Source organism: Panthera tigris, chromosome D3 (genome assembly GCF_018350195.1).
Source record: "Panthera tigris isolate Pti1 chromosome D3, P.tigris_Pti1_mat1.1, whole genome shotgun sequence".
Taxonomy (NCBI): domain Eukaryota; kingdom Metazoa; phylum Chordata; class Mammalia; order Carnivora; family Felidae; genus Panthera; species Panthera tigris.
The window spans coordinates 33,558,659-33,582,268 of NC_056671.1; the positions used below are offsets into that span (position 1 = coordinate 33,558,659).

At 43.8% G+C, this 23,610-nt stretch overlaps 1 long non-coding RNA gene across 1 annotated transcript; it reads left to right on the forward strand.

The window, feature by feature from the left end:
* The first annotated feature begins 20,531 nt into the window (after nucleotides 1-20,531).
* Nucleotides 20,532-22,759, forward strand: LOC122232688. The gene is made up of 2 exons (XR_006210081.1): nucleotides 20,532-20,648; nucleotides 22,428-22,759. It is a non-coding gene; the product is annotated as an uncharacterized LOC122232688 (long non-coding RNA).
* The last annotated feature ends 851 nt before the right edge of the window (nucleotides 22,760-23,610 follow it).

A 23,610-nucleotide genomic window follows, 5' to 3' on the forward strand; every position in this document is an offset into this window, starting at 1 on the left:
ATTACTAATGGAGAAGGGAGAATATACTTATCCTAGATATTATTAATTCAGCCTTAAGCTCTACCTGAAAAATATAATCAGTGCTTCAGAAGGGAAATCAAATGGAGAAGAAAAAAAAAAGTACTTGAGTTTGCTGACTGGAGCTCAAAAATGCAATGGACAAGAAGGGCCAAGCTGGTTGTCTCATGCATGTTTGAAAGCCACTGCCCACCCACCACCCCATAGTCATGTGTGGCAGTGAGGGCGAAACTTCTGAAATGAAACAAAGAAATGCTTTTTAACTGAGGACAATGGGTAGAAAATCTCCTTCAGTTTCACTTGACTTTAAAGAAAAGAGAGCAAGGATAAAATGGCAGAAATACATCCTGGCCATGGCTTGAAGCAAGGGACAATATTACACTGTCCCTTTCAGCACTTGAGCAGATTTGCCTTGAAAAGAGAAGAGGTGTTGGATTCACTCTTTTCCGGGGGGGGGGGGGGGGGGGGGGGGGAGGGGGGTAAGCAGAAAGAGTAATAATAAAAACAGTATAATTTGAAAATTCAGCTAGTAAATACAAAACGAATATTTGATAGTATTATGTACTGGAGAGACTGTCATAAATGATGTCAGGGTGTGCAGAGCCCCCTTGTCAACAGCCACCCGGACCAGTTTCTTGGTGATCCTAGGCCATCCAAATATATTTAAATGTTTCCTAGGAATTGTAGAAGCACAATATTTTATGAAATGACTCTCACTCAGGGAGATGACTGCATTTTTAATAGATTGCTGTATGCTCCCGGGCCACCCAGAACCAGAAATAATTACGTTGATAAAAGTGCTAAAAGAATAATGCTTTTCTTTGGGGAAAAAGAGGATCTTCAACTCTGAACTGAGTGGCTACTACCCATGAATGTCTAGTGTGTATTAACGTTGTTTGAAAACATTGTCTTGATATCGATATTGGAATAAATAGGTGCGTATCTCCTGCACAAAGTGAAAAAAATACATTTTAAAAAAAGCTAACTTGGACCCTTTTACCAGTAAGAACTTCCTATCAGAATCACGATCCTGTCCACACATCAGCAGATCCTCGTTGCCATCTTGATGTCCTAGCTGAGACCTCGAAAGAATCTGAGACAGAAGAAAGAGGTGACATGAGCAGCCTGGGACAGATGTCAAGGACAGTGCAGAGATGATGGGATTATCTTGAATTGTGATAATTGTGCATGTGTGTGACTTTCATTTTGTAAAATGGAGATCAACCATCTTGGTGGCACCTGGCATCTCAGAATCACATAGGGGCACAGGGTCAATCAGTAAGGAACTGCCTTATAAATGACTTCACGTATTGGCCTGTGACGAAGTAGATTTACTTTGAAAGCACTTGGGTTTTATTTCATTTTGATGGAAGCCAAATTTATTATAAGGATTTATTCCTGCGATTAACAGTCTGCCCATTGTGTTACCAAAAAACCAATCAAGAAAACAATGACAAAGTCAGTGATGTTTTAGCCAGAAAGATGACAGTGGCCAAAGAAGTTGAAGTTTTATGCTTTTCTTCTGAGATACCATATCATCATGGTCTGTCCTACAACGTCTTCTATTTCCCACCTATAAAATGTAAAATGTCGAGGCACCGGGGTGGCTTAGTTGGTTAAGCATCCGACTCTTGATTTTGGCTCAGGTCATGACCCCAGGGTCATGGGAACGAGCCCCGAGTTGACCTCTGTGCTGACAGCACAGAACCTGCTTAGAATTCTCTCTCTCCCTCTCTCTCTCTACCCTTTTCCCACTCTCTCTCTCTGTCTTTCTCTCTCTCAAAAACAAACAAACTTAAAAAAATAAAAAAAATGTTGATTCTGTATCAGAAAGATATTTCTGGAATGAAATGGAACAGAATCCACAAAATCAAAGGAAGGAAACAAAAAAACATTCACTGAATAATTTGTAGTTTTCTTTTACCTTAAACCTTCTTTATTTATATCCTTGACAACTGAATGCCTCACTCCAATGATAAAATGAGGAGAAGTGGATACCGTCTTCCTTCAGCGGGATTCATCGTACTGAGATCCTTGAAGATTTTTCTGGACATACCTGATGTTTGAGATGTGGGAAATGGCTCTAATTCCAATTGGAACAGGTCAGGGAAAGAACAGTGGGGCAGCGGTTGCCAGTCTTAGAGTAAAATGTGCTTCCATGTCTTCAGGGCACAGAATAAATGTTTCACGCAAAATGGTAAGGTTTTAGTGCTTATTGGCACCTATTTTTAAAATGCCCTGGGGGCACCTGGGGGGCTCAGTCGGTTGTGGATCTGACTTCTCAGACTTTGGCTCGGGTCACGATCTTGCGGTTCGCAGGTTGGAGCCCCGCGTTGGACTCTGTGCTGACAGCTCAGAGTCTGGAGCCTGCTTCAGATTCTCTCTGTCTCTCTCTCTCTCTCTCTCTCTCTCTGCTTCGCCCCCATTCATGCCCTGTCTCTCTCTCAAAATGAAAAAGCAATAAAAAAACCCTAAAAAGTAATAAAAATTAATAAATAAAAAAAATGCCCAGTGAAAATAAGTTGCGTGAATTTGCTAACGGACTCAGAGCACACTCTTCCTTGTGGAATCATTTGACCCGACCCACTCTGACAGGGCTGGACGCTGATTTTCAGATGCCATAGCCTCACGTTGCGAAAGGAATGTAAAAACCTGCTTCAATCACACCATGGCCAGAAAGCGGCCAGAGCATGTCCAGAATGGTGCCTGGCTGGTAGCCTTCCAGTTGTTACCAGTGGCAGCATCGTTAAAAGGTTCTGGTTGTGAGCAATGGGATTTGGATTTAACCATTTCTGATGCTGTTGTAAGAATAGGTCATCACGCCGTGTCACAAAGCAGCGTCACCAACTGTATGATGAAAGCGCCGTTTCAACTGAGATGTCTCTCTGGAGATGAGGCAACCCAGTTGTAAGATGAAGCAAATTAATCACAAAGCATAGCCTGGTTCAAAAGGGGTGTGGAAGGGACTATCCCTGCCCGAGAGTCCTCCTTCCATGGTACAGTGGTCATTGGCCAGGGCAAGCGTGAATCCATGACCACTCCTTTAAAATGCCCTCGGTCCAGGCGCGCCTGGGTGGCTCAGACGGTTAAGCGTCAGATTTGGGCTCAGGTCATGATCTCGTGGTTGGTGAGTTCGATCCCCGTGTCCAGCTCTGTGCTGAGAGCCCAGAACCTGGAGCCTGCTTCAGATTCTGTGTCTCCCTCTCTCTCTGCCCCTCCCCCACTCTCTCTCTCTCTTTATCTCTCTCTCATAAGTAAATAAACTTTTAAAAGTAAAGAAATAATAAAATAAAATAAAATTCCCTCAGTCCAAACAGGAGGGATAAAAAAGCTGGTGTGTAATCAGTCTCCGTGCTAATGACACTTCTAGGCATTGAAGAACTAGAAGAAAATGCAGTTGACTACATATTTGTGGGTTAAGAGGAAAGATAGAAAGGGAACTAAGAAACATTTTTTTTATGTTTATTCATTTTTGAAAGACAGAGACAGAGCACAAGCAGGGGTGGGGCAGAGAGAGAGGGGGACACAGAATCTGAAGCAGGCTCCAGGCTCTGAGATATCAGCACAGAGCCCGAAGCGGGGCTCGAACTCGCGAGCCCTGAGATCGTGACCTGAGCCGAAGTCGGATGCTCAACCGACTGAGCCACCCAGGCGCCCCAGAAAGGGAACTTTCATTTCTTATGGCCGATAAGGTTATATCTTCAAGGAATCATAGTTTTAAAAAAAATATATGATCCTTTACACTATGCTATAAAAAGAACTTTTGAAATATTGAGCTTTTCAGTAAATCATAGGTTTTTTTTTTTTTTTTCTTAATCCTTACAGACAATATTAAAAGACTTTTGAAATACTGAGATTTAAGGTTCTGGGATTTTTTGGAAAAAAAAATTTTAATGTTCATTTCTGAGAGAGAGAGAGCACAGGCAGGGGAGGGGCAGGGAGACAGAAGATCTGAATCGGGCTCTGTATTGAAAGCAGCAAGCCCGATGCGGGGCTCGACCTCACGAACGGTGAGATCATGACCTGAGCCGAAGCCGGATGCTCCATCAACTGAGCCAACCAGGCGCCCCAGGTTTTGGAATCTTCTTAAAGCCCTTCTTAAAATGTACGAGTGGTTTCTCAGCATGCCTGGCAGAGTAACTTGAACCAATGCTGTGGGTACAGACAGCACACACAGGGATTTGTTAAGAGGATTTGATCCAGGGCCCTTTTGAAACAGACGTGGAAATATGTGTCATCTTGAAGCGTCATTTCTCAGGCAGAGAGCCACTAAGATTCCCTCTTAGCTGAGAATTAGAAAGTGTGTCGTTAGCATCTTTCCAGATTTTTCGTCCGTGCCCCATCCTCTCCTCCCTTGCTCTCCACCTCTCCCCATATGGCACACCAAGCCCTTTCCTTCTGAGCCACTCCAGAATCTTCCATGCTGCAGTTACTCTGAGACCTTCAAGTGTATCTCCCTCTCCTGTGGGAGGAGGTGTTCTTGTTCATTGCTCTATCCCCTGTAAGTATCTGGAGCATGTCCCCAGGGCGTTTATCTTTGGGAGACCCTACAGAGAGGCCCAGTAGGTGCCTAATGAGGGTTGGCTAAGTCGTGGAGGCCACTGTGACACTGCGCTCTCTTACGTCAGTGTCAAATATTAAGGCTACTTACCTTGAATCGCCCTCTTCCGTTTACTCACTTGGTATACAAGTCGTGCCTGCCATGCCTGGTTCTGCTCCCCTTCCACCTCTCTCTCTTTCTCCCTCTCCCCCCATGTCACTCATATCAACATATTGACTATTTTCCTCCACAAGCATCCCTAAGCCAACATACCAATATATATATACATAACCCTAAGCCCACCTTCCCCGGGAATCTTTTGGAAATGAAATAAGAGCAAATGTAATACTCTGCAAACGATGTAACACAGTAGATAGACTCTGCACAATGGAACTTCGGGAAACAAATTCAACATGTACTGAACTGAGGCACGAGATAGAATCTGATGACTAAAGAAAGAAACCATAACTAGTAGGCATTTCGGCTGCAGTCAGATGGGAGTCTGATTTCTACGGAGTAGAAAGAAAACAAGAAACACAGCAGGACATGATGGGAGAGATAAAAACCGAGAGGAAATCTAGGACGATGGCTCATTTCCACCTAGGACTTACTGGCTAACACTCTTCAGAAAGCCTACCTCAAATCAGAAGCAGAATATGTGCTGGGAAAGGTTCTCGCTGTGCTCTTGCCGTATGAGACACATCAAAAGTCCAGTTTCCAAGGGGCTGCTCTGGTCCTAGTTCTCACTGCTGTGAGCCCCTTCTAAGCTTCTAACTGCCACCTCTGCGGACTCTCCACATTCATTTTAATATTTCATTGCTCTCTTGACACAGGGAGGAGCAGTATCTGTTTTTGCGTGTTCCTTTTAATCGATTTGTTATGACAATTATTTTTTTTTTTTTTACTCCAGAGGATGCTAAAGAGACTGCTACTTCCCTGAAAGGGAAGATTTTAGAAGCATGTGTAATGCAACTGTCATTCTCATTGTGGCACATGCAGAATATTCCCGAAGGATTCTCCTGTGTTTGTGAAAAGCTTTGGCGTTAATTTCTACGACCCGTTTTAAGATGAGGCGATCCTCACCCTCTGACTCAGGTCCGCTCACTAGTGATCGAATAATAACTTAGGAAAGAGAGTATCTGGCCACAGATTTTCCCTCCAGAGAAAGCTCTGGATTAGCCCAGTCTCCATGAACATGGCCTAGTGGCTTCCCACCATTCCCAACCAAAACTACAGAGCACTGACTCTCCATCCCTGTCTTATGAACATCCAATGAGCTATTTGTCACAGTGTATTTAATGTTTTCTTGAAGTTTGTGCTTCCAGAGTTGGAAACGATTGTTGCAAGTAACACTGATTAATTTCACACCGTTATGTTCTGGACATTTCATAAATCCAATGTGGTAATAACATGCAAAATAGACTCCGTTGATAAACTGAAAAATATCAGGTAGCATTATGCTAAACTGAACAATGTTTCTTCCTGTCTCCCTATCTCCCTTTCTCCCTCCCTTCCTTCTCTCCATCTTTCCTTTCCCCTCCCTTCCTTTCCCCTCCCTTTCTTCCCTTCTTTCTTTCCTTCCTTCCTCCCTCCCTCCCTTATTCTGTCCTTCCTTCCTTCCTTCCTTCCTTCCTTCCTTCCTCCCTTCCTTCTTTCCTTTTTCTTTCTTTCATTTGTATTCCACTCATAAAAACCATTAATTTATTCATAAATATTAAGCATCAACGATGTTGGGTACTTGGGATAACACAGAAAGCAAATCAGATTGGGAAGCAAGGGAGTAGACTGTGCCCATATCTGAGGAACAGAATTCCAGGCAGAGGGAACAGCAAACCCTTCAAGGAGGTGAGCGTGCCCGACAGGATAGAAGGAAGTGAAGAAACCTGGGGCCAGTGGGGGAGTGAGAGGGGGGTCAGAGAGGCCACTGTAAGGACTTTGGTTTTCACTCCAAGTGAGATGGGACACTCTTGGCAGGCTGAAAAGTAACATGACATGACTTGGGTTAACAGGGTCACTACAGTCACTATAAGGAGACCAAACCATAGAGGAGTGTTCCCATCACATGCTGTAGCCGTCCTCATTTTTGAAAAATACTTATTTATTTTTAGGAAAATAAATGAGAAAGAAAACTATCAGTTTCCCTGTCTTATTAAGCAAAATATACAACACATAGTTAGGTCATTCTGATGACAATATCTTCTTCGTACTTCAAGTCATGATCAGAAATACCTCAAGCTGCACGTGGCATTGGGCTGGGGCGCTGAGAACGTAGGCCTCGAGGACAGGAAGGGCATTCCAAGCAGGAAGGACCCTGAAGGGAGCTGAGCTGAAAGCTGGAGGCACAGCAAACACGCTTGACAAATGTTCTACCACAGAGTTAATGCCTTTTACTGGGCTAAGAGATTCTGGGCCTCATCACAATGAAAGGAGACACATTTCCACAGAAGCATCCAGACTCAAGATCCTCAGCCAGCATCGTGGGCACAGGAGGAGGGGAGACACTACTCCTCGGTGTTCTTATAGGCCCATCCTTTTACAAATGGGCCTATGTGCTGGCCTGTGCCATTTTACCTGCACTGACTCATATCATTTATCTGGTATTATCCCTGTCTCCTGGGCTCACTCACAGAATAAACTTATTCTCAGGGAAAGGTTTTAGACCACTGGCCAAATCACCAGCAAACACAGGTCAATCTTTCCCAGAAATCCTGTTATTTTAATAGTTTAAGTCTCATCAGAGAGCACTTTTGACCCTGACAGCACTGGAAATTTTTTTTTTTTCTTTTTTTCCCCCAAGTGATTGAGTTGATTCTTTGCTTTCTGCAGTCCCACTGGCAGGGAAAGCTACTGAGACCCGGGATTTAGACACTGGAATAACATTCCTTAGCTCAGCAGCAGCTATAGCAGCCACGAAACAGCACAGTCAGTTTGTCCCTTTGGCCTTTAATTTTTTGTTTTTTTAACGTTGATTTATTTTTGAGAGCGAGAGAGACAGAGAGACAGAGACAAAGTGTGAGCAGGGGAGGGGAAGAGAGAGAGAGGGAGACACAGAATCTGAAGCAGGTTCCAGGCTCTGAGTTGTTAGCACAGAGCCCGACACAGGGCTCGAACCCATGAGCTGTGATATCCTGACCTGAGCTGAAGTTGGACGCTTAACTGACTGAGCCACTCAGGTGCCCCATCCTCTTGGCCTTGTAGAAGCGACGGTTGTGAGCACATGCACTGAGACTTTCATAGTTAATTGGATGGGTGCAAGCGTGAATATCTCGGTGATGAGCTATAAAAGCATTCACACATTATTCTGTAGTAAGCTAGCACGACTCCATGTCAGTTTAAGAGATATGGGCACTTGAGCTGCATGTATATGCATTAGAACAGGCCTGAATGTGAGACCAAAGTATCAAATGTATATTCATGGCCTACCACGTCCAGCCGTCAGTCAGCCAGGCAGAGGGGTGGCTTTTGCTGAGCTGAACAACCAACAGTCTGGCATGTCTCAGCCTCTGGGCCCCAACAAACCCAACCTGGACCAGAATATTGAGAAGCAACTACTTCTCCAAGATTACCCTTCATAATCTGGCTTACTTTAAGGTTTTGGAATTTGGGGAAATTTTAGAAATGAAGGAATTGAGGCTCCTTCCCTTCCTGGAAACCTACAGAGATGCTTTGTTGATTGACTCAGTCCCTGACCGAGAGACGAAGTAATTCACAATGAACACCACTAGCCAGGGGCATTGTAGCTCTTCTGTTGATGATGTCTTTATTTTTTTCTCTTGAACCTCCCTCATCCAAGTACCCAGCTGTGTAAATTAACTATTGTTTTAGGATCAGGTAGTCGGGGAGGGACATTAACGGTAAGAAGGGAATATATAAATAGTGAAGCGGTATAGGACACAACTATTTGCTGACTTTATCTTGACTTTCTAACATCACAGAAAGTTTAAAGTTTCACGGGATGCTTAGGTGCTAAAATCAAACTCAAGGCATTAACTGTTAAGCCAGCTTGTTTATTTTCTATTTCCCATAGAGGGTAAGCAGGAAAGGGCACAGATTTTTACTTTTTTTTTTTTTTTTTTTTTAGCCTTTGCTATGTTCACAACCTTGAAACAGAACCCTTTGTGCAGAGACTCACTAAATGTTAGTTGAATGAATAAAAGCAATGCAGGAATTGTCAGTATGGTGGGCAATACACCCCAGGCCGTGATGGCAGCAGCCTGATCAATCTCAGAGAACCACATAAAGCCTGCTGGTTCGGAAGAAGAGCCCTTGGTTCCAGATCTGAATGACGACTTGTGTGAGAAGAAAACAAGGAACTTAATGTTTCCAAGCCTTGATTTTGTGATCTTTTAAATGGGTAGAACAATGTCTATCCTTTAAAATATAAGCATCGTTGGGGCAGTTGGGTGGCTCCGTAGGTTCAGTGTCTGACTCCTGATTTTGGCTCAGGTCATGATCTCATGGTTCATGGGATCGAGCCCTGCATCGGGCTCTGTGCTGACAGCGTGGAGCCTGTTTGCAATTCTCTCCCTCTCTCTCTCTCTCTCTCTCTCTCTCTCTCTCTCCCTTTCTGCCCCTCTCCTGCTTGCGTGCCTACATGTACGTGCTCTCTCTCTCTGTCTCAAAAAAAAAAAATAAACGTAAAAAAAATACAAGCATCATTTTAGAATAAAATAAAATAGTGTTTTAAAGAGATAAACATTAGGGGCGCCTGGGTGGCTCAGTCGGTTGGGCATCCGACTTTGGCTCAGGTCATGATCTCACCATTTGTGGGTTTGAGCCCCGCATCGGGCTCTGTGCTGACAGCTCAGAGCCTGGAGCCTGATTCAGATTCTGTGTCTCCCTCTCTCTCTGCCCCTCCCCTGCTCACATTCTGTCTCTCTCTCTTTCAAAAATAAACATTTAAACAAAATTTTTTAAATTTTTTAATAGAAAAAGAGACAAACATTAGTTTATTATTTGTGGAAGTATTCTGAAAAGATAAGTAACTACAAAAACACAAGGTACTGTTATTATTACTAAATTAGCTCTTCCCTCAGTATTGGCCATGGCCTGACTTGCATGAGTCAAAGCTCATCTTCCTTAGTTCTTCTTTGATTCACTTGCCTTCTTGCTTTACTTCCTGCTTGCTTTGGCACGGATACATATACTTTTGTATTTGTACCCTGGGCCACCTGTTCATTTCTTCAACGAGCACTTCGGAGCACCCATTTAGCGATAAAAGGTGAGAAGTCACAGCCCTCCAGAGGCACAGGAGGGACAAGGACCTAGAGATGGCAGAGAATGTACTGGCAGTGTGGGGAAGGGGCCCTCCTCCTGACCTACATGCTTTACTCTCCGACGGCGAACCTGGGGGGCGGGTAGCCCTGGTCTCCACTGAAAAGAAAGACAACACAATAAAAACAACATGAGGGAATGTTTGACATCCTCCCACATCTCCTCCCCTTATCATGTGGGCCTTCTGTTCTGAATAACGTTAAATTTATTTCCAAAAATCAAAGAGAGCTTATCAAGTTCTGGCTAAACGTATCCCCATGATCTGAAAGACTAATGCGATTAACTAAATCATAGACCTTAGAGCAATCGTAATGTTTGCTGTCGTTTCTCAATTACCTTCTACTTGGCAAATGCTATACAAGCCTATCGTAGTGCACAAAATATATACTAACAAAAAGGCGGGAAAATGCTGTAGCTAACAGCACAGGCTCTGAGAACAAATGCCAGCTCAGCTCTGTCACTTAGTAGCTGCATGACCTCATCTTACCGTGCCCCCCTTCATCATTTTTAAAATGGGGATTACAATAAAACCTCTACCTGGAAGGATGTTTTCAGAGGTGAAATCAAGGAACATACATCAAGCGGTTAAATGCAGGAGGCACACCAAAAATTCCAGGAAGGAGTGGGGCACCTGGGTGGTTCAATCGGTTAATAGGCCAACTCTTGATTTCGGCTCAGGTCACGGTCTCATGGTTCCGTCGGTGAGTTGGAGCCCCGTATCGGGGCTTGGAGCCTGCCTTGGATCCTCTGTCTCCCTGTCTCTCTGCCCCTCTCCCACTTGAGCTCTCTCTCTCTCTCTCTCTCTCTCTCTCCCTAAAATAAATAAAACATTAAACACAATTTTTAAAATATCCCAGGAAAAAGTTAAGGATTGTGTAAGGTTAGCTCTCATCATCAGTCAATCATCCTGTCATCAATAATCCTCACACAAATGATGTACGATTATCAGCTTTCACAGATAAAGAAATTGGAGCCAGAAATATTACGTAACATAGAGCGTGAATTCATCTCAAGACTGTCTGACTTCATGGCTCAGGTTCACTTAACTACTACAGCCTCCGTGCCCCTCACCCCCGAGTATCCTTCAATAATAAATTGTATTTGTAAGTACTAAAATCAATTCAACAAATATTTATCTAACATCTGAAACATAGACATTTTGTATAGCTGCAAGATTATGGCCCCCAAACTTATCTTGCTGGCATTGGGATAGAAGGATGAGGTTGGAGACAGACTCTGGGCCTTGATATGTTAAAAACAAAATGAGGGGATTATTCTGATGTTACATTCACAGTAGACCCTGGACTGAATTTGTTGAATTTAAAAGGATGATGAAGAAGGGGTCCTAATCAAATCAAGACATGATGAGTAGGATATATGGACACACTTAGGTAGAGAACTTGGGCGTGTATAAGAGAGGGTTGGGGAATGAAATGGGGAGGGTGGTGGTGGTGGGGAAAGTAACATTTATACCAGCCCACAAAGACCGATAGGATCTGGAAGGATCTGTAGACTGAGGTAAGAAGGGCAGAACGGACAGTCTGAGCAAAGACCCTGAGGCTGAAAGGCCAAGTATATGTTAAGAAAGGTTGTGTTCAGATGCTCAGAAAAGTTCAGGGTACCCAGAGGAGTGGAATGCAGTGGGAAATGAGGCCCAAAAGTTTGTTGGGCATGATATTAAGGCTGTCTATTCTTCCGGCTGTGAGGGTTGAGAAGAGAGGGACAGACTCAGACCTGGGCTCTGCCAGAGAGGTGGGGAGCAGGGAGCCACTGAGGTGAGAAGCAAAGAAACCAGCTCTAGAGCTAGGCCAGAGGGCATTAATAACTCATAAAGGCAGGATAGGAGACGTGGAGTATCAGTACAATTCAGTGGTGGGCATGGGAATGAGGGGCACGGAGGAATACAAAACGGCTACGGCTTCGGGTTAAGTGGGAGAAGGCGGACGCATCTCACCGAGGAAAGAGGCTTAAGAGGCAAGAACCTCTTTTACTGGACGTCAGTAAGGAGAGAAGCAGGGCCCCGGCAGACCCGGTGCGCAGCCACCGTCGTGCAGGTGCGTTTTAGTGCAGATGCCTGATAGGCAGCTGGAAACGGGGAATCTGAATTCGAGCAGCGTCTAGGGGGCTACATGTCAGAGGTGACCGTCCACGCCTCAGGAGCAGATAAGCCGAGAATAGATGCTGGTATTTTAGCATGAAGCTGAAGAAGGAAAACCAGCAAAAGAAATGCAGAGGAAGTTATTTTTTTCCAGAGATGGAAGGTGGGCCTGGGGAGGGGCGGGGGACAGGGAGGGGGGACCGAGGGATGCTAGAGAGAGGCAGAGCAACAGGAACCCTGAAGGGAAACCTCTAGGTGCATGCGGAAGTAAAACACGTCAGGGAAGAAGGTTGAATTAAAAAAAAAAAAATTCCTCCTATTGCATTAAGAGGAAAATGGTCAAGGAGAGCTTCAGAAGCACACTTCAGTTGCAAACAAATGTCTTTGGGGACATGTAAATGGTTTTGAACGCCATGCTGTTTAACTCAAACCAATAATAGTATAAAGTCTTTAAAATCATAAGTCAAATGAACTGGTCAGGTCATCCTGTTTTTTTCTATTTATGTCTCTTTCCCCATAAAAGCAGATGAATGTTTGTGCTAGGTGTCTGTTTCCACATTAACTGAATAATAATGTATGTTTTCCCCAATCCCCTGGTACCCGCTGTTAAAACACCCAAAGAGGGATCCTTCAATTTGTTTATCCCACTCAATTTTGAAGAATTTGAAAGAGTCAAAAAGAGTTGGCCATTCGTCCGAAACAAGAGTGTGCTTTTAGAAAAGAAAAGCTTCCCCAGAGAACCTTTTCATACTACTGAGCATTTAGTAAGACAAACATTCAGAAATAACCAACATCAGTGGAATCGTGAAGGCTGCAAATCTGTCAGTAAGTTTCAAAGGAGAGGCAGGCTAAATCCGTCAGACGGTGCATTGCTGGAGACGGAGACTGCCTTCCTAATCCGCTTCGCCGTTGAAAAATGTAGACACATCATTATGAATTGCTTCTGATAGCCGAGTGCTCACAGCAGAGGGTTTGTTCTTAACTATTTTTCTGCTGCCAAGTCGTGCTCAATTGCAGCATGTTAAATTATGTGCTCGCTGATGAAATTGGATGCACTGCTTTTTAGGTTTTCATCCAGCTAAGATCATGGTTGGGGAGAAGCCAACTGTAGATGCAGTTTTCTGCCTATGAGCTGGAAACTCCAAGTTCACGAAAGTTCAGAAAGTTCAGGAAGACAGATGACAGGGGAGGATGGACGTGCCTGTTTGGTGGCTCAGGAGCTTCCCACGATGCCCTCGCCGCCCCGACCCTGGCTGGTTCAGGTCCACACGCAGCATGGTCATGATGCATGATTTTCTACTTGGCTCAGCCGGGCTCTATTTCCTTTCTCAGGGAAGACCCTCAACAAATATGTGCTAATTTGGCTTTGTCCTCTGAAGATATTCCACGTTTTGTTTCCAGAAATCCTATTTAGTTAAAATAGCCCTCTGACTTTCAAACAATTTTTCTTTTCCCCACAGTTTTTCTCTCACTGCATTGTAGAAATGACTGGGGGGGAGGGGGAGGGGAGGAACTGATCAACTTCAATTAGCCTTGCAGGCACCCAAAGAAAGAGCATTTTTAGTTCTTTGACAGCGGCCTCACGGCGACATCAGTCCAGACTCGCTGGCTCCACGGGTACACCCTGTCTTCATACCACATTCGCTGCTGGGACGCAAATCAGCATGACTTGAATTCAGCCTTTAAAACAGAGAAACTTGGAAAGCAAAACACAGTATAGAGGAGCCTAGAAGCGGTGACAAAAAAAACCTCAAATAGGAACTCTAACTCCAAAAAGCAAAAAAATGAATCGAAAAAATTAAGAGTTATCCGAGGTGAGGGAATGTTTTCCTGCCTAGAAAGCCCGTGCCCAGGACGGTTGGGTGGGAGTCGAGAGAATTACTCCACCAGCACTGAGCTCTGCAATTCAGCTGAGGTCACAGATAATTTATCTAGTCTAGTGGCCGCAGATTTGTTTCTATAAAGGTAAGTATTTTAGGCCTTGCGGGCCATATGACGGCAACTATTCCACTCTGCTGTTGTAGTGTAAGCCTGACTGTATTCAACAAAGTTTTCTTTGAAAAACCAGGTAGACCCCATCTAGTATGTCTATCATTAAACCGTTTGTTCCTGCCTTTCATCTGTTAATCATAGTATCTTTATCATCAAGGGCGGGGGGGGGGGGGGGAGGGGGTGCCCGGGGGGCCCAGTCGGTTAGGTGTGTGCCTTGGGTTCAGATCATGATCTCATGGTTTGTGAGTTCCAGACCCAAGTCGGGCTCTCTGCTGTTGGTGCAGAACCCACTTCCCATCCTCTGTTGTCCTCTCTCTCTGCCCTTCCCCCTCTTACTCTTTCTCTCCCTCACAAATAAATAAATAACAACTTAAAAAATATATCTGATTTATCATTAAGAACACCTTGAGTTGAATTTTGGAGAATCTTTGACTTGTTCAGCTTCATAAGGCCACAACATTGGCCTAAATCCTTATCTAAACACCAAAAAGTTTCTGATTTTAAAAATTTCCCATTGAAAGATATTTGCAAATGACATATCAGACAAAGGGCTAGTATCCAAAATCTATAAAGAGCTCACCAAACTCCACCCCCGAAAAACAAATAACCCAGTGAAGAAATGGGCAGAAAACATGAATAGACACTTCTCTAAAGAAGACATCCAGATGGCCAACAGGCACATGAAAAGATGCTCAACGTCGCTCCTCATGAGGGAAATACAAATCAAAACCACACTCAGATATCACCTCACGCCAGTCAGAGTGGCCAAAATGAACAAATCAGGAGACTATAGATGCTGGAGAGGATGTGGAGAAACGAGAACCCTCTTGCACTGTTGGTGGGAATGCAAATTGGTGCAGCCGCTCTGGAACGGAGTGTGGAGGTTCCTAAGAAAATTAAAAATAGACCTACCCTATGACCCAGCAATAACACTGCTAGGAATTTATCCAAGGGATACAGGAGTACTGATGCATAGGGGCACTTGTACCCCAATGTTTATAGCAGCACTCTCAACAATAGCCAAATTATGGAAAGAGCCTAAATGTCCATCAACTGATGAATGGATAAAGAAATTGTGGTTTATATACACAATGGAATACTACGTGGCAATGAGAAAGAATGAAATATGGCCTTTTGTAGCAATGTGGATGGAACTGGAGAGTGTGATGCTAAGTGAAATAAGCCATACAGAGAAAGAGAGATACCATATGTGTTCACTCTTATATGGATCCTGAGAAACGTAACAGAAACCCATGGGGGAGGGGAAGGAAAAAAAAAAAAAAAGAGGTTAGAGTGGGAGAGAGCCAAAGCATAAGAGACTGTTAAAAACTGAGAACAAACTGAGGGTTGATGGGGGGTGGGAGGGAGGGGAGGGTGGGTGATGGGCATTGACGAGGGCACCTTTTGGGATGAGCACTGGGTGTTGTATGGAAACCAATTTGACAATAAATTTCATATACTGAAAAAAAATAAGATATATACTTGAAAAAAAATAAAATAAAAAAATAAAAAAATAAAAAATAAAAATTTCCCACTGAAATCCAACCTTTGTCAGAGATCTTTCTGGAGAAGACTTTTTTTTTTTTTTCTCTGTTTCCACCAAGAAGGAATAGCAATCCTAATTAGCTAGGATCAAAGATTTGAACACAACCTTGAAAGAGTCTCTGTTTTCAGACAATTTCCTAGCTCTGTAACTTATATGTCTAACTGCTTATTTTTGAACAAACAACCAAATCCTCATGCACTGATTTCCAAAATATATATTCCTGATTATCCCAGAATATTATAAAGAACTAAGTTTGCTTACCAGGTACTTCTAGGTTAGTGCAAACTTTTCCTACAGTAATTCAAAGACAAAGACCTGATGAGTTCCAAATAGCCAGACTTGGGCTTCGATAGGACTTTTGGTTCTTGATATTTTACAATTTAAGACTTTTTTCCTAGTGTGCAACTATGTTTTGGATTATTGATATATTTCTATGTCCTCTAAGCCTTACATTAAGAACCCTTATATATTTCTTGCTAGAAAATGAGAATTCAAAATCAAGACCAACCTTGAAATTAAGAATTTGACATTCTTAAACAGCTACCTGATGTTGATTTATTCAGCTAAATGTGGTTATTCTCAGGATCTCATATACACAAAACAAAAAGTTTCAAATTGTGAAAGGAGGTTCCCAGCATTTTAGAAATCACCTGGAGTATTGACTCTCACTGCTTGTTTTTATGTGAAATTAAAGTTATCTAGCAAAGCAGAAACTTGCCTTGTCTTATTTAATCTGTATTTGAGAAGTTCCCATTTACTTCAGTTTTAATGAATCTACTTGAATTGGCTTCTGGTTAGCATCAAATGTTGCTCTGGAATGTTTTGCAAGGAAGTTATATTTTTTTAAAGAAAAACAGTCTATGTTAAATACCGTAATATCACTAAATCAGGCAATTCATCTCCAACAAGTAACAGACTCAGACAATTAAAAACATCCCAAGTAAGGTCTTTATATAAACCTTTGAAAAATATAGAAAGGAATTTCTAAGAATGTGTCAGTTTTAACAAAATGTATGGCATGCCTTGTGATTTGATCTTTCTTACTGTTTAAAATATAGTCTTTGTAAGGATGTGAAATATGAGAGTATATTCTAAGAAGGTTCAGTCATTAAATAATTTGAGGAGATAATTCTTTTTTTTTTTTTTAACGTTTATTTATTTTTGAGACAGAGAGAGACAGAGCATGAACGGGGGAGGGGCAGAGAGAGAGGGAGACACAGAATCGGAAGCAGGCTCCAGGCTCTGGGCCATCAGCCCAGAGCCCGACGCGGGGCTCAAACTCACAGACCGTGAGATCGTGACCTGAGCCGAAGTCAGACGCTCAACCGACTGAGCCACCCAGGCGCCCCGAGGAGATAATTCTAAAGTATGCTGAATCTACTTCAAGTACTTAATTGCAAACTGTGTGTCTAGAGTTTCCACGGGAAACATCCCATGACAGAGGGACTAACAAAATTACTTTGTTTTGTTGACTAGTTCCTACCTATATGACCTTCTTTCTTTTCGGGGATATTTTTCTTTTGCCCCTGGTGGCAGAAAACAATGATATGCATGGCAGAAAGTGGTGACATAGAAGGATCCCAAGAGTAGAGCCACTGGGAGGTGGGCAAAGGCTCCATGGCAGGACATACCTGAGTTCTAAGCCCCGCCCTGTACTCTTCTTTCTCAGGACAACTTGGATAACTATTCCCACCTTTGCACCTCAGTTTGTTTATCTGTGAAAGAATGCCTACCTTCAAGAGTTAGAACTGCATTCATTTAAAGAGTAATCGACCGGGGCGCCTGGGTGGCTCAGTCGGTTAAGCGTCCGACTTCTGCTCAGGTCATGATCTCGCGGTCCGTGAGTTCGAGCCCTGCGTCGGGCTCTGTGCTGACAGCTCGGAGCCTGGAGCCTGCTTCGGATTCTGTATCTCCCTCTCTCTGACCCTCCGCCATTCATGCTCTGTCTCTCTCTGTCTCAAAAATAAATAAAGGTTAAAAAAAAATTAAAAAAAAAAAAAAGTAATTGACCATTTTCTCCCAGAAGCCCACCACTTTCTGGCTGTGTCATCTTTACCGGGTTACTTAACTTCTCTGCGCTTTGGTTTCCTTGACTGTAAAATGAGGCTATTACCGTATCTATCTCTCACTGAGAGAGAGGATTGTGAGATATACATGCAGGTTCAGAACAATAGTTAGCCCGCGGTAAGTGCACAACACGTATTAAATATTGCTGTTCTGTCATTTTAAAAGTATTAATGGGGTGCCTGGGTGGCTCAGTTGGTTAAGCGCCCCACTGTTGATCTGAGCTCAGGTCTTGACCTTAGAGTCGTGAGTTCAAGCCCAGCATGAGGCTCCACACTGGGCATGAAGCCTACTTAAAATAAATAAGATAAAAACTATAAAGTATTATCAATGGCGGCCAATAGACCGCTATGTATTATTAGGCTTATAGGCTAATAGGGAAGAGAGACAAAAAATACCAATGATGTTGGAAGACTGTGCTATCACAGAGAAGAAAAGGGAAGGTGAAGGGAATGTGGAGGTCACTGTGTACCCCTGAACGAAGCACCTCCTGAACTGGGAATGGTGGGGGAGCTGAGTAAGAAGTAACTAAGCAGAAGGGTGGGGTGTGGGGCCACAGGCCCAGACAGGAAATAAGAACATGTCCTTGAAGCCTGGAGCCTGTGAAATGCTCCTGCAAGGACGAGGGGTGGGAAAAGGTGAAGCCCAAGGGACAGGTAGGGACAAGCCCATGGGGGGCCCTGCAAAGCTTATAAGGATTTTCGATTCTCTCCTGACAGTCACTGAAAGCCGGAAAAGAGATTTAAGTAGGAGACTGAGAAGGATTTCCTTTGCGAGGCAAGGTGGGGGCTGCCTTTGAAAGACTCCATTGAAAGGACAGGACTGGAGGCAGGGAACCAGGTGAGAGGCTGAGCAGGGACCTGGTCTAGAGGGGTGGGGCTTGGCCCGGGATCGAAGTGATTGATGCAGGGGGTGCGTGGTGGGGGTGGGGAGGACAGGGGGTGGTTTTGTCGAATTCCTCAGGGCTGACTTCACATGCCAGCTGAGTTTGTTGCTGAGGTGGAGATACTCATGTATTAGACCTGCTGAGTTAGGTTGTAGGAAAAATGGGCCAGCAGTTGAGGCGTGTCCACTAAGGTGATGTTTTACTGCTAACAATAAAGTAGTAAAAGATTTCACTTGCTGTACAAAGAGCCCGCGCGAGATGCTGCTTGGGTCAAGGACGCCTTTGCTGGAATTAACTTCCACGATGATGCTCATAGACCCTGAGCAGGATTGTGGGGCAGAGGCTCCATAGACAGAACCTGAGGGGCCGAAGGATCAGGCCTTGGGACACTGCCAAGAGGAGCCCCCAAATCTTGTCACCTAAAGTTGGCTTCCTAATTCATGCCTACCCACCAACCCCCAACATGTCGTGTGCTTTCCCATATTATTTTTGTTGTTGTTTTACTTATTATTGAAATAGAATTGATATACAATGTTACATTAGTTTTAGGTGTACAACATATTGATTCAACAAGTCTATACATTACTCAGTCCTCACCATGAAAAGTAGTTATCGTTTGTCACCTTACAAAGTTATTACAATATTATGGACTATACTCCCTATGCTATATGTTTCATCTCTGTGACTTATTTATTTTATAACTGGAAGTTTGTACTTTCTCATCCTGTTCTGATGACAAACACATCATTTATGGCGATTTAGGTCACACATAACAGAACACCTACCTCTAAAGCCTTACCTACCGCTTTTATAAAGGGGAAATTGTCATTTCATATAACAATCTGTAACAAAAATCAATTGTTTTTGTTTAGTGGAGTGTCTCTACAGTTTCCCCAGCAACCTGCATTCATACACTACTTAATTTTTTCTAATGTTTATTTATTTCTGAGAGACAGAGCACGAGCAGAAAGAGGGAGACACAGAATCCGAAGCAGGTTCCAGGCTCCGAGCTGTCAGCACGGAGACCGATGCAGGGCTTGAACTCACAAACTGTGAGCTCATGACCCGAGCCCAAGTCGGCACTTAACCGATGGAGCCACCCAGGCGCCCCTTGATTCATACATTTCTAAAGTTTTTTAATGTTTTATTTATTTTTGAGAGAGAGAGAGACACACACAGAGTACAAGCGGGGGAAGGGGCAGAGACAGAGGGAGACACAGAATCCAAAGAAGGCTCCAGGCTCTGAGCTGTCAGCACAGAGCCCGACACAGCACTTGAACTTGTGAGCTGCAAGATCATGACTTGAGCCGAAGTCAGAAGCTTAACTGACTGAGCCACCCAGGCGCCCCTGGATTCATACTTTTCTATATTTGTCTTTCCTCCTCAAGCTGGTTCCCTCATGGTTGGAAGAGGACTTTCTCAGCTCCAAATATCCTGTCCTCACATAGCAAGATCTGAGGGGAGAGAGACAGAATGACCTGGTTTTTGACCTTTGCTTAGATTGGGAAAATCTTCCCTCGACACTCTGTTACCACTCCCCTTACTTCTCATTGACGGGAACATCATCTCACGCCCATGCCCCAAATAAACCTGGGAGGTGAATAAGGCTTTGGAACCTGGGGTGGGGTTGGGCCCAGACTCTGCTCAAGTGCTTGGCAACCACAACCTGAAGGAAATCCAAGTGCTGTTATTAAGAAGGGGACAAGCTAACAGCAGTGAGTGCCACAGCAAGCCTGATTAGAAGGTGGCTATTGGCTGAGGTTAGACAAAAAAGTCTATCTGACCCAGACTTGAGAGTTGTAAAGAAGCTTCTCTTACGGTCTAATCAGCAAATTTGAATGGTAGCCCTTACATTTTCTGGATCAAAAATGCCTTCTATTGTCCTTGGTGGTGCTTAACTCTTGGAGGGTTAATAACCACAGTCAGATCTTTTGAGACCTGTGGATCCTCTACCCCCAAGGGTAAATTGCTCAGAAGTTCATACATACAAAATTTTACTTATGGTTTCAGGGGGTCGTGAGCTTTCTGAAGCTCACTCATGGACTAACCAGAGGCTCATGCCCAGGTATCTCTGTTCAGAACCCTTCAGGCTCCTGTAAGTCCTTTGCAGTCATTGAAATGGAAGCCAAGCTGCTGGCTGAGACCCAGCCATTCCTGATATCCATCTTCTTGCAAGAGGTTTATCCATTGAGTCAGCTCTTCAAGTTAGACCCCCAAATTGCACAAGAAAGTAAGTTTTCCACCTTTTTAGTTGGCACTTAAAGCCATTTTCATACTCCTTCCATCAACATTATGAACACCCTTCCCGGGAATGTGCTCAAGTGAAATGACCACTCTCTAGCTCCTGACACAATGCCAATAGAAACAACCTAGATGTAACAAATAGGTAAAAAAAAAAAAAAATACTCAAAGCACCTCTACTCAAGGTTCTCTAACTTCTACAGATGAATCAAGTTGTGTTTACAGAAAGCTATACCGATAGATCACATTCACCAGACTCAAAATAGTATATCTCAACACATTACTTTTGGATTTATGCCCTTTTACTGAGGCTTTTACTGAGGCCCATCAATGGTTGGCCACCTGAGGGCTGTTGAATTCATTGTCCGTCACTTTGAGGGGCTTGGGGCTCAGGGAACCAGTGCAAGAAAATATAAATTTCCCAGATATTCCTATTGTGGTGAAGTCCTTTGTCTCTGACCCAGCCGTCTTGTGTCCCCTGTCAGTATCCATGACACTCTGACTGGCTAAGTTGTTAGCTTACAAGTAGGGGAAAATCTCAAAGCTTCCACAATTTTTGACCAGAGCTCCTCATCTGGAGATCCGTGTATGGTCAGAGAATTTATTGCTTGTGAAAAACTGTCCTTTCGGTAAACTGGTAAATGCTGGTATGAAAAGTTCATTTTCTTCTGGTAAGTGCTACATAATTTTTTTTTTAACGTTTATTTATTTTTGAGACAGAGAGAGACAGAACATGAATGGTGGAGGGACAGAGAGAGAGGGAGACACAGAATCTGAAGCAGGCTCCAGGCTCTGAGCCATCAGCCGAGAGCCCGATGCGGGGCTCGGACTCACAGACCGCGAGATCGTGACCTGAGCTGAAGTCGGACGCTTAACCGACTGAGCCACCCAGGCGCCCCAGTGCTACATAAATTTATAGCCCGGAATGTGGCTATTGTTGTGTCTAACCACTCTAAATAGTTATTTATATTAAAAGTTGCAACCCAAATGCCATAGGCCCTCTCTTTTCAGAATAGGAGCTCAGTGCAGCCATGGTCTCTAGTAAATCTGTGGGGCTTGGGTGAGCCATACTATGGCGGCAGCTCTGGAGTGCTCCTCAACTAGCAGCATTACTGAGAGTTCTTACAAATGTGGGCTTATGTGATTCCTTCTTGACAGAAACTAGGTCTTGAAAGAAAGACCTCCTTCCTGGCAAAGTGCAGGGCATAGATTCAAGATCTATGAAGCAGAGGCTGGGACAGGGTTTCAAGTGTATCTGATTGGTTAAGAAAATTCTGTTCAGAAAAACTCTGTGAGGGAAAGAGGGAAGCAGGATAAGGTAGACGGAAAGGACCAAGCAAGATGTGGTCTTGGTTTGAGTCTACTTTTGGCCTGTTCTTTGGCAAGGGAGAGGGTGTGTTGCCTCCAATGAGGCAAGTACGCTAGTCTTAATGGGGAGGGATGCAGCCCAAGGGCTCTCATTGGATTTCCACAGAACCATAGCAATGAGCTATTGAGAAGCAACGTTCCCAGCAGGTGGAGGAGCTATAACATCCTTGTAAGTGACACAGATGGTGAATAACACCAGCAGGGTCCACCATCTACTACAGCAGTGATGATGGTGTGAGAAGGTCAGCCAGTGGGGGCCAGCAGGGGACAGGACAGCATAGAGTATGTGATGTCATAGTAGAGTTGCTGTATGACCGTAGACTTGTTTTCCTGACTGTAGATGATGGTGGGTCACTGCTATTCTTGATGCTGATAACTTGGGGACTCTCTCTCCCAACAGTATCTACACATGGTCTCTTCCAGGATTCAAGTCAGTTAGCACCTTATTCCATTTTGTTATGCTTTCTGAAGTTCTGGAATTCTAACTCACATGGAATCATGGTGTCGATAACTCCCCATTTTCATCCAAAAGGAACACAAATCAGCTGGTCTCTACAGTCCAGGAGAACGTGCAGTTAGATCTTTTCTTAAGACATCGCAATATGGTTCACCGTGGAACAAAGAAGATTGAAAAGGGCCCATCGGCTTTTTCCTGCCGATGGGAAAATACAGGTTAAGAAATGAAATTACCTGGTTACAAATTCAATAAAAGTAGGACAACGTTGGGCTGAGCTTCTTGGTCACTGGTCTGTTGCTCAAATTTTGTACATAATGTAGCCACCACCATGTTTCTGGAAAGATCATCTCCTCCTAGTCACCAAGTTATTTTTTTAGCAAAGTCTCAAGGGAAACTTGGTTCGATTTATACACACTGAGGTTTGGGGAAGTCTAAGGGAAGTATCATTTTGCATGTCATAGGTCAGAAGTGCCATGCGAAGAGGAGTTAAGAGTCAGCACCAAACCACGCAGCACAAACTTGCTTGTTTAGTTCCGGACATCTTTAGATCAGGAAATTGCAAATGAGTCCCATGGGACTTGAGTTCTCTATGAGAAGTAATCATTCCCACTGCACTATAAGAAGTCCCGAGTAAAGGAATCTACTACTACTAAGTATGTATTAATTGCCCACTTGACATTCTATAGCCAGATAAATAATACAGAACAGGCTCATAGAAGATTTCAGCTTTTCTAGAGTATAAAGGCCAGCACCATCCCCCATCTGCCACCCAACCTGGACCATTCCAAATTGGACCCAAATAATGTCTCCTCTACAAGGAATCATCTCTACAATAGATGCAGTAGCCCTGAGTGGTCATATCACTAGGCTTGAAAGGCCGTGAGGGAAATCCCAGATCATGTGTGGAGAAAAAGATAGCTCTGAGGGATATAAATTCGGGGGATTTCAAGCTGCAGGCTTGTATAATGTCTGTCATGGTCTTTTGAACATACCCGTTCTCTCCTTGGCTGTGTGAACCCTTCGCCTCCCAGAAGAAGAGGAGATTGTACCATTGGGCGAGTAAATGTTAATCTGGTTCCTTGAAAATAAAAGACAAGTTATTCCCTCAAGGGGCCTATTAAGGAAT